The sequence below is a fragment of the Triticum aestivum genome, chromosome 1A, assembly GCF_018294505.1.
Source record: "Triticum aestivum cultivar Chinese Spring chromosome 1A, IWGSC CS RefSeq v2.1, whole genome shotgun sequence".
NCBI classification, from domain to species: Eukaryota; Viridiplantae; Streptophyta; class Magnoliopsida; order Poales; family Poaceae; genus Triticum; species Triticum aestivum.
The window spans coordinates 230,546,422-230,558,632 of NC_057794.1; positions in this window are offsets into that span (position 1 = coordinate 230,546,422).

The window sequence follows — 12,211 nt, forward strand, 5'->3', positions numbered from 1 at the left end:
TTTAGGCAAAGACAAAAACCAAGCTTTAGCACGATCTCTAAGCAAAAACGGAAATAGCTTAAGTTTAACAATATCATTGTCCACATCTTTCTTCTTTTGCATATCACACAAATCAACAAAGTTGTTTAGATGGGTAGAGGCATCTTCACTAGGAAGGTCGGAAAATGGATCTTTCATGACAAGATTCAACAAAGCAGTATTAATTTCACAAGATTCAGCATCGGTAAGAGGAGCAATTGGAGTGATAATAAAATTAATATTGTTGGTATTGGCAAAGTCACACAATTTAGTATTATCTTGAGCCATCATGACAAGCAATCAATCCAACACACAAGCAAACAAGAAACAGACAAAAGAGGCAAACGAAAAGGAGGCGAACAGAAAATAGAGGGCGAATGAAATGGCAAGGGTGAAGTGGGGTTGAGGAAAATGAGAGGCAAATGGCAAAAAATGTAATGTGGAGGATAAGAGTTGTGATGGGTACTTGGTATATCCTGACTTGGCATAGATCTCCCCGGCAACGGCGCCAAAAATCCTTCTTGGTACTTCTTGAGCACTGCGTTGGTTTTCCCTTGAAGAGGAAAGGGTGGAGCAGTAAAGCAGCGTAAGTATTTCCCTCAGTTTTTGAGAACCAAGGTATCAATCCAGTAGGAGACCACGCGCGAGTCACCTCGTACCTACACAAACAAATAAGAACCTCGCAACCAACGCGATAAAGGGGTTGTCAATCCCTTCACGGCCACTTGCAAGAGTGAGATCTGATAGAGATAATAATAATAGGATAAATATTTTTGGTATTTTTATGATATAGATTGACAGTAAAGAATGCAAATAAAATAGACGGGAAACTTGTATGATGGAAAATAGACCCGGGGGCCATAGGTTTCACTTGTGGCTTCTCTCAAGATAGCATAAGTATTACGATGGGTGAACAAATTACTGTCGAGCAATTGATAGAAAAGGGAATAATTATGAGAATATCTAGGCATGATCATGTATATAGGCATCACGTCCGCGACAAGTAGACCGAAACGATTCTGCATCTACTACTATTACTCCACACATCGACCGCTATCCAGCATGCATCTACAGTATTAAGTTCATAAGAACAGAGTAACGCCTTAAGCAAGATGACATGATGTAGAGGGATAAACTCATGCAATATGATATAAACCCCATATTTTTATCCTCGATGGCAACAATACAATACGTGTCGTTTCCCTTTCTGTCACTGGGATCGAGCACCGCAAGATTGAACCCAAAGCTAAGCACTTATCCCATTTCAAGAAAGATCAATCTAGTAAGCCAAACCAAACTGATAATTCGAAGAGACTTGGAAAGATAAACCAATCATCCATTAAAGAATTCAGAGAAGATTCAAATATAGTTCATAGATAGACTTGATCAAATATAGTTCATAGATAAGACGATAATAGCCCCCAAGTTATATCCCTTATCACCTAACAACACACACTTGAGGAAACTACGATCTGGAACACAAGGGTGGCTATGCTCATGCTTACCGTTAATGCATCTACCTATAAAGAGAGCAAAACAAATTATGGCAGGAAAGTGAATGCTCCCTATGGTAGCTTGTGTGATATATGTAGTTTCTCCCATAGTGATGCTAGCAAGGAAGTCATTGTATTCAGCTTTGTGAGGCTCACTATGAATGCCCCATTGCAGGATTTTGCATGAAGTATTAAAATCTTTAAGGTCCATGGTATATGATTCATCATAAAGATCAAATAAAACAGTATGGGTATTGCGCTTAGATGTAAATTCAAACCTCCGCACAAAGGAATCGGTGAGGTGATAGTACTGAGGACACTTATCTGATACGAATTCCTCAAGATCAGCATTTCATACGTACGCATCAAATTCCTCTTTGAAACCTACATCAACCATAAATTGATCCAATGGCCATTTGCAAGGCTGTACTTGAGCTTCCTTTGGTGTTTAAAGGTCTGGCTCATGTATCGCGAGCCTCGGTGCTTGCTTACTCGAGGAACCACCTTGGTATATTTTCCTAAACTTTTTCCTTCTCTGAAAAATTTCTGAAATTTTTTGTCACTCAAAATAAAAGAGAACCAAACTCAACAAAATTGATAGCAACTACTCCTACAAGTGCCTAGAGTCTATATCATGCATCAAAACTACTTTGGACCATATAAATTTGACATGCAAGCTCAAGAATAGGATCACCACTACAGCAAAAATTTGAAATAAATAAAGCACTAGAACATAAACTATTTGGACCATTGCAGGAGTCACATACTAAAGAACAATCCCCCAAAGCAGTTGCAAATGGAGCTTTGCACAAGGAGATCGAAAATGGCAGCAAAATGAGCAAGAACACGAGTTTGAGCTACGGGGTGATTTTTTTTTCTGGAGGAAGACAAAGTGGATGGGTGCTGGAATATGTGAGGGGGGCCTACGTGTGATCCACATGGCAGGGGGCACGCCCTCCACCCTTGTGGCCCACTGGTGCTTCCTCTTGGTGCATGTTCAGTGCCAGAAATTCTCAAACATTTTATACAAAATCGTACTAAATTTTTAGGGCATTTGGAGAGCTTTTATTTTCGGGACATTTTTTGTTGCACGGATAATTCAGAAAACAGACAAATAATACTATTTTTTCTTTATTTATTCTAAATAAGATAAAAAAGTGGGTAGAGAAAGTTGTGCTTTATAAATTTATCCATCTCATGCCCATCAAACAGAATCCATTAACAAGGTTGATCAAGTCTTATTAACAAACTTCTTCTGAATGACATGAAATTGGAGAATTTTCGAATAACACCAGGTTACCTTAACTGGGATATGCATGTCCCCAACAATAAGAATATCATATTTGTTTTTGATAGTAGGAAGAGGGAATTCAAAACCTCCAATAGTGATTGTTGAAATTTTTCGAATAGAATTGATACTATGAACTTGAGGTTGTTTCTTCGGAAAGTGTACCGTATGCTCATTACCATTAACATGAAAAGTGACATTTGCCTTTGTTGCAATCAATAACAGCCCTTGTGGTATTCAAAAAGGTTCTACCAAGGATGATGGACATATTGTCGTCCTCGGGAATATCAAGAATAACAAAGTGCATTAAGATAGTAATGTTTGCAACCATGACAGGCACATCCTCACAAATACCGGTGGGTATAGCAGTTGATTTATCAGCCATTTGCAAAGAGATTTCAGTAGGTGTCAGCTGCTACCTCTTGAGCACCATGTAGGTTTTCCCATGAAGAGGGAAGGGTGGAGCAGTAAAGCAATGTAAGTATTTCCCTTGGTTTTTGAGAACCAAGGTATCAATCTAGTAGGAGACCACGCGTGAGTCACCTCGAACCTACACAAACAAATAAGAACCTCGCAACCAACGCGATAAAGGGGTTGTCAATCCCTTCACGACCACTTGCAAGAGTGAGATCTGATAGAGATAATAATAATAGGATAAATATTTTTGGTATTTTTATGATATAGATTGAAAGTAAAGATTGCAAATAAAATAGACGGGAAACTTGTATGATGGAAAGTAGACCCGGGGGGCCATAGGTATCACTTGTGGCTTCTCTCAAGATAGCATAAGTATTATGGTGGGGAACAAATTATTGTCAAGCAATTGATAGAAAAGTGAATAATTATGAGAATATCTAGGCATGATCATGTATATAGGCATCATGCCCACGACAAGTAGACCGAAACGATTCTGCATCTACTACTATTACATCGAATAGATCTCCAAGAGAATCGAGGAGAAGTTTGTATTGAGATCCGAAGAGAGAGAAGCCATCTAGCTACTAGCTATGGACCCGAAGGTCTGAAGTAAACTACTCACACATCATCGGAGGGGCCATGGAGTTGATGTAGAGGCCCTCTATGATCAATGCCCCTCCGGCGGAGCTCCAAAAAAGGACCCAAGATGGGATCTCTTGGGTACAGAAGGTTGTGGCGGTGGAAATAGCATTTCGTGGTACTCCTAGATGTTTGCGGGGTACATGGATATATATAGGAGGAAGAAGTAGGTCGGTGGAGTAACGAGGGGCCCATGAGGGTGTAGGGCACGCCTAGGGGGGTGGGCGGCCCCCCTGCCTCATGGCCTCCTCGATTGTTTCTTGACGCCCACTCCAAGTCTCCTGGATCATGTTTGTTCCAAAAATAACGCCCCCGAAGGTTTCATTCCGTTTGGACTCCGTTTGGACTCCTTTTGATATTCCTTTTCTACAAAACACTGAAATAGGCAAAAAACAACAATTTGGGTTGGGCCTCCGGTTAATAGGTTAGTCCCAAAATGATATAAAAGTGTAAAATAAAGCCCATTAACATCCAAAACAGATAATATAATAGCATGGAACAATCAATAATTATAGATACGTTCGAGACGTATCATCAACTTATTCAATTCCAGTCTACGATACAAAGAGAAAGGCATAACACTAACACCGGCTCCAAGATCATGTAAAGCAGTTTTAACATAGTTTCTTTTAATGGAGTTTGGTATAGTTGGTACTCCTGGATCTCCAAGTTTCTTTCGTATTCCACCCTTAAAAGTATAATTAGCAAGCATGGTGGAAATTTCAGCTTCCGGTATCTTTCTTTTATTTGTAACAATATCTTTCATATACTTAACATAAGGAGGCATTTTCAGCGTATCAGTCAAACGCATACGCAAAAAGATAGGTCTAATCATTTCAGCAAAGCGCTCAAAATCCTCATCATCCTTTTTCTTGGATGGCTTAGAAGGAAAGGGCATGGGTTTCTGAACCCATGGTTCTCTCTCTTTACCATGTTTCCTAGCAATGAAGTCTCTCTTATCATAACATTGATTCTTTGATTGTGGGTTATCAAGATCAATAGCAGGTTCAATCTCCACATCATTATCATTACTAGATTGAGCATCAACATGAACATCATCATTAACATTATCACTAGGTTCATGTTGATCACCAGATTGTGTCTCAGCATCAGAAATAGAAATATCATTGGGATTCTCAGGTGTATCTATAACAGGTTCACTAGAAGCATGCAAAGTCCTGTCAGTTTTCTTTCTCTTTTCATTACTAGGACTAGGTGCATCAGTATTAACTCTCTAAGAATCTTGCACAACTCTCTTAGGATGTCCTTTAGGATACAAAGGTTCCTGAGTCATTGTACCACCTCTAGTCATAACTCTAACAACATTATCATTGTTCTTACTATTTAACTCATTGAGCAAATCATCTTGTGCCTTAAGTACCTGCTCTACTTGAGTTCTAACCATGGAAGCATGCTTACTAATAAGCTTAAGATCATTAACATCTCTACTCATATAATCACCCAAGTAATCAAGCATGTAAGCATTACGTTTCAATTGTCTACCTAACATAAGCATTGAAGTTCTCTTGATTAACAATAAAATTATCAAACTCATCCAAGCATTGACTAGCAGACTTATTATGAGGAATATCACCTTCATTAAATGTATAGAGAGAGTTTACATCATCTACCTGTGTCGGGTTATCAAGACCATGCATTTCTTCAATAGGCGATAAATTCTTAACTTCTTCAGCTTTAATACCTTCTTCTTTCATAGATTTTTTTGCCTCTTACATATCTTCAGGACTGAGAAATAGGATACCTCCTTCTTCAGAGTTCTCTTAGGAGTTGTTTCAGGAAGTGTCCAATCATTATCATTACTAAATATATTATTCAATAGCAATTTAGCTTGCTCCACAGTTCATTCCCTGAAAGCACAACCATCACAACTATCTAGGTGGTCCCTAGAAGCACCGGTTAGTACATTATAAAAGATATCAAGTATTTCATTTTCTTGAGAGGATGATCACGCAAAGTGTTAAGTAATTGGAGAAGCCTGCCCCAAGCTTGTGGGATAATCTATTCTTCAATTTGCACAAAGTTAAATATTTTCTTTAAAGCAACTTGTTTCTTATGAGCAGGGAAATATTTTTCAGAGAAGTAGTAAATCATATCCTGGGGACTACGCACACAACCAGGAGCAAGAGAATTAAACCATAACTTAGCATCACCCTTTAACAAGAAAGGAAACAATTTAAGAATATAGTAATAGCGATTTTTCTCCTCATGAGCAAATAGGGTGGCCATATCATTCTATTTAGTAAGATGTGCCACAACAGTTTTAGATTCATAACCATAGAAAGGATCAGATTCAACCAAAGTAATTAACTCAGGATCGACAGAGAATTCATAATCCTTATCAGTAACAAAGATAGGTGAAGTAGCAAACTTAGGATCATATTGCATTCTAGCATTCAAAGATTTTTCTTTCAGCTTAGCTAACAGTTTTGTTAAGATCATCTCTATCATTGCAAGCAAAAAAAATCTCTAGCAGTTTCTTCATCCATAATATAACCCTCAAGTACCTTAGGCAGTTCATATATAGGGGGAGAATCATAATTCTCAGTTTTAATAATATCATCAGTTTCAGAAATATCATCAGCTTCAGCATAATCAATAGTTCTAACTCTAGAAAGATGTTCATCAAGTAATTCACCAAGTGGCACAGTTTTATCAACCAGAGTAGTATCATCATAAACATCATGCATAGAAGAAGTGGCGTCATCAATAACATGTGACAAATCGGAATCAATAGCAGGTGTAGGTATCACAAGCTTACTCAAAACAGAAGGTGAATCAAGTGCAGCGGTAGATGGTAGTTCCTTACCTCCCCTCATAGTAGAGGGATAGATCTTGGGTCTAGTATCTTCCAAATTCTTCATAGTGATCAATAGATATAAATCCCAAGGTACTCAGAGAATAGAGCTATGCTCCCCGGCAACGGCGCTAGAAAAAGGTCTTGATAACCCACAAGTATAGGGGATCGCAACAATTTTCGAGACTAGAGTAATCAACCCAAATTTATCGATTCGACACAAAGGGAGCCAAAGAATATTCTCAAGTATTAGCAGATGAGTGGTCAATACAACCACACCTGAAAGACTTAATATTTGCAGCAAAATATTTAGTAGCAAAGTAGTATGGAAGTAACGGTAACAGTGATAAAAGTGACAGCATCTGTTTTGTAACAATTGTAACAGAGGCAACGACAAAGTATAGAAGCAAAGATCAATATGTGAAATGCTTGTAGGCAATGGATCAATGATGGATAATTATGTCGGATGACATTCATCCTACAATAGTTATAACCTAGGGTGACATAGAACTAGCTCTAATTCATCAATATAATGTAGGCATTTATTCCGTATATAGTCATACGTGCTTATGGAAAAGAACTTGCATGACATCTTTTCCTACCCTCCCATGGCAGCGGGGTCCTAATGAAAACTAAGGGATATTAAGGCCTCCTTTTAATATAGAACCAGACCAAAGCATTAGCACTTAGTGAATACATGAACTCGTCAAACTACGGTCATCACCGGGAAGTGTCCCAACTATTGTCACTCCGGGGTTGCTGGATCATAACACGTAGTAGGTGACTATAACTTGCAAAATAGGATCAAGAACACAAATATATTCATGAAAACATAATAGGTTCAGATCTGAAATCATGGCACTCGGGCCATAGTGACAAGCATTAAGCATAGGAAAGTCATAGCAACATCAATCTCTAAACATAGTGGATACTAGGGATGAAACCCTAATAAACTAACTCGATTACATGATAAATCTCATCCAACCCATCACTGTCCAGGAAGCCTATAAGGGAATTACTCACGCACGGCGGTGAGCATCATGAAATTGGTGATGGAGGATGGTTGATGATGATGATGGGGTCGATTTCCCCTCTCTGAAGCCCAAAACAGACTCCAGATCTGCCCTCCCGAGGAAGAACATGAGGTGGCGGCGGCTCCGTATCGTAAAACACGATGAATCCTTCTCTCCATTTTTTCTCCCTGAACGTGAATATATGGAGTTGGACTTGAGGTCGGTGGAGGTCCATGGGACCCACAAGGCTGGGGCGCGCCCTGGGGGCACCCTCCACCCTTGTGGACAGCTGGTGGGTCCCCCTCTGTTGGTTCTTTCGCCAATATTTTTTATTTAATCCAAAAATATTCTCTGTGAAGTTTCAGGTCATTCCTAGAACTTTTATTTCTGGACAAAAATAACACCAATGCAATTCTGCTGAAAACAACGTCAGTCCAGGTTAGTTCCGTTGAAATCATGCAAATTAGAGTCCAAAACAAGGGGAAAAGAGTTTGGAAAAGTAGATATGATGGAGACGTATCACCCTCCTTGTTCTCGCTGCTCCATATTATGGCGCCCTAGCCGCTAGTTATAATAGGTGGCCTCACCTCTGATACGTCTCCAACGTATCTATAATTTTTTATTGTTCTATGCTATTATATTATGTGTTTTGGATGTTTTATATGCATTAATATGCTATTTTATATGATTTTTGGGACTAACCTATTAACCTAGAGCCCAGTGCCAGTTTTTGTTTTTTTTTCTTGTTTTAGAGTTTTGCAGAAAAGGAATACCAAACGGTGTCCAAACGGAATAAAACTTTCGCGATGATTTTTCTTGGACCACAAGACACCCATGAGACTTGGAGTGCAAGTCAGAAGAGCCACGAGGTGGCCACAAGGGTGGAGGGCGTACCCAGGGGTAGGGCGCGCCCCCTATCTTGTGGGCCCCTCGGTGGCCTCCTGACCTAGATCTTCCTCCCATATATACTCATATACCCAGAAAACTTCCGGGGGAGCCACGAAACCACTTTTCCATCGCCGCAACCTTCTGTACCCGTGAGATCCCATTTTGGGGCCTTTTCCGGCATCCTGCTGGAGGGGGATTCGATCACGGAGGTCTTCTATAGCAACACCACTACCTCTCCGATGAAGCATGAGTAGTTTACCTCAGACCTACGGGTCCATAGCTAGTATATAGGTGGCCTTTTCTATCTCTCTCTCTTTGATTCTTAATACAATGTTCTTGGAGATCTATTCGATCTAATACTCTTTTGCGGTGTGTTTGCTGAGATCCGATGAATTGTGGATTTATGATCAGCTCATCTGTGAATATTATTTGAATCTCCTCTGAATTCTTTTATGCATGATTTGATATCTTTGCAAGTCTCTTCGAACTACCGATTTGGTTTGGCCAATTAGATTCGTTTTTCTTGCAATGGGAGAAGTGCTTACCTTTGGGTTCAATCTTGCGGTGCTCGATCCTAGTGACAGAAGGGGAACCGACACGTATTGTATTGTTGCCATCAAGGATAAAAAGATGGGGTTTTATCGTAATGCTTGAGTTAATTCCTATATATCATGCCATCTTGCTTAAGGCATTGCTCCGTTCTTTATGAACTTAATACTCTAGATGCATGCTGGATAGCGGTCGATGTGTGGAGTAATAGTAGTAGATCCAGAATTGTCTTGGTCTACTTGAGACGGACATGATGCCTATATTCATGATCATTGCCTTAGATATCGTCATAACTTTGCGCTTTTCTATCAATTGCTCGGCACTAATTTGTTCACCCGCCGTAATATTTTCTATCTTGAGAGAAGCCTCTAGTGAAACCTATGGCCCCCGGGTCTATTTTCCATCATATAAGTTTCCGATATACAATTCTAGTTTCCTACTTAACTTCTTTTGCAGTCTTTTCCTTTCCGTTCCATAAACCAAAAGTACCAAAAATATTACTTTACCATTTATCCATCTCTATCAGATCTCACTTTGCAAATAACCGTGAAGGGATTGACAACCCCTTTGTCGCGTTGGTTGCAAGTTGGTGTTCATTTGTGCAGGTATTCGGTGGCTTGTCGTGTTGTCTCCTACTGGATTGATACCTTGGTTCTCAAAACTAAGGGAAATTCTTACGCTGCTTTGCTGCATCACCCTTTCCCCTTCAAGGGAAAAACCAACACAAGCTCAAGAGGTAGCAACCCCCCGTCCTCAGTGGTCATCGCCATCGGGAGTGTATGAGGATGCCTCCGAAGGCACCATCGGAGGGAGTGGCAACACTGGGGCTGGTGAAGCACCCGCACAACGCGTGAAGTTGGGCATAGAAGTTGCCTTCACCACCAACAAGGTCTCATGCGGGAAGCAGTGCGACCTTGACGTCGTCGCTACCGACATGCATCCCCAACCGGATCCGGAGGTCCACATCAACTCCGACAATGACTCAGACTCCAAGGAAAAGCGGTTAGTCGTTTATACCCATTTTTGTTGCAAAGATGTCCTATATTTTCTCTGGTTACTCCTTCCCCCTCCTTTTTGTGGAAAATAAATCCTATGGTTATGTCTCTTAGTCCATGAAAGCAGAGTAAGATTCGTTAGATCCGTGTAGTGTATTCATTGTTTGAATGGTAACCGTCTAGGGTTAGTGATTAATTATTTGTTCTGTACAAATGTTTTTTTCTAATAATCCGACTAGGGTTAGTGTTCATGCTAATAATTTGTAGCCTGATCTTGAGAATTGTTTTTGAATCTCCTACATATATGTTTGTGGCAAATTCTTTTCCAGATCTTGAGAATTGATTTTGAATGTCATACATATATGTTTGTGCCATTTTTTTCTAGATTGGTACGTACATTGATGAGGCTCTGGCCAGCAGCACCTTGATAACCCACAAGTATAGGGGATCACAACAGTTTTTGAGGGTAGAGTATTCAACCCAATCTTACAGATTCGACACAAGGGGAGCCAAAGAATATTTGCAAGTATTAGTAGCTGAGTTGTCAATTCAACCACACCTGGAGATTAATTATCTGCAGCAAAGGGATCTGTGGCAAAGTAGTATGATAGTTTTGATAATAGTAGCAGCAGCAATAGTAACGGTAACAATGATAGCAATAATTTTGTGGCAAGTGCAACATAACGATAGCAGTAGGAACTTAGCAAGAACAATATAAGAGAAATTTGTAGGCATTGGATCAGCGATTTGTTGGATGATTTTCATCATGTGACAGTCATAACCTAGGGCGATATAGCACTAGCTCTAGTTCATAAATATAATTGAGGCATGTATTCTGTAAATAGTCATACATTCTTATGGAAAGAACTTGCATGACATCTTTTGTCCTACCCTCCCGTGGCAGCGGGGTCCAATTGGAAAGTAAGGGATATTAAGGCCTCCTTTTAATAGAGAACCGAAATGAAACATTAACACACGATGAATACATGAACTCCTCAAACTACGGTCAGCCCCGGGAGTGGTCCCGACTATTGTCACTCCGGGGTTGCTGGATCATAACATGTAGTAGGTGACTATAACTTGCAAGATCGGATCTAGAACATAGATACAGTGGTGATAACATGAACGGTTCAGATCTGAAATCATGGCACCCGGGCCCAAAGTGACAAGCATTAAGCATGGCAAAGTCATAGCAACATCAATCTCAGAACATAGTGAATACAAGGGATCAAGCCCTAACAAAACTAACTAGATTACCTGATGAATCTCATCCAACTCCTCACCGACCAGCGAGCCTATGAAGGAATTACTCACTCTCGGTGGGGAGCATCATGGAATTGGCGATGGAGAAGGGTTGCTGATGACGAAGATCGAACACCCCCCTCTCCGGAGCCCCAAATGGACTCCAGATCTGGCCTCTCGATGAAGACCATGAGGTGACGGCGACTTCGTCTCGTGGAACGCGATAATTCTTTCTCCCTGGTTTTGTCTGGAAAAATAGGATTTTATAGCGTCGGCTTCAGGGTCTATGGGGCCACCAAGTGGGGACAACCCACCTGGGCGCCCCTGGATGGGGGGCGTTCCCTGGTGGGTTGTGCCCACCCAGGTGGCCCCTCTGGTGATTCTTGGCTCCAGAAATTCTCTTTATTGATATAAAAAATCCTCGCAAAGTTTTGTTCCATTCCGAAAACTTTTATTTCTGCACAAAAACAACACCATTGTAGTTCTGCTGTAAACAGCGTCAGTCCGAGGTTAGATTCATTCAAATCATGCAAATTACAGTCCAAAACAAGAGGAAAAGTGTTAGGAAAAGTAGATACAATGGAGATGTATCACACCTCAGGTTGTAGATCCGGCACGCGGCAGCGCGGGCACAAGCGACCACGACCCCCTAGATATGAGGAACCCATAGAATTGTGTCCGGACCGCATCAGCGATCTCTCAGACACCATCCTTGGGATATCATATCCCATCTCCCAGCAGGGATGGATACCGTACAGAGGTCCTCGCATCTTGATGAAGGCCTCTCTGGCGTGTCGTGCCTCTTACTCTCGATTTGTCATCAGCTATCTGTTGATCATGGTTTTCAACCCCCC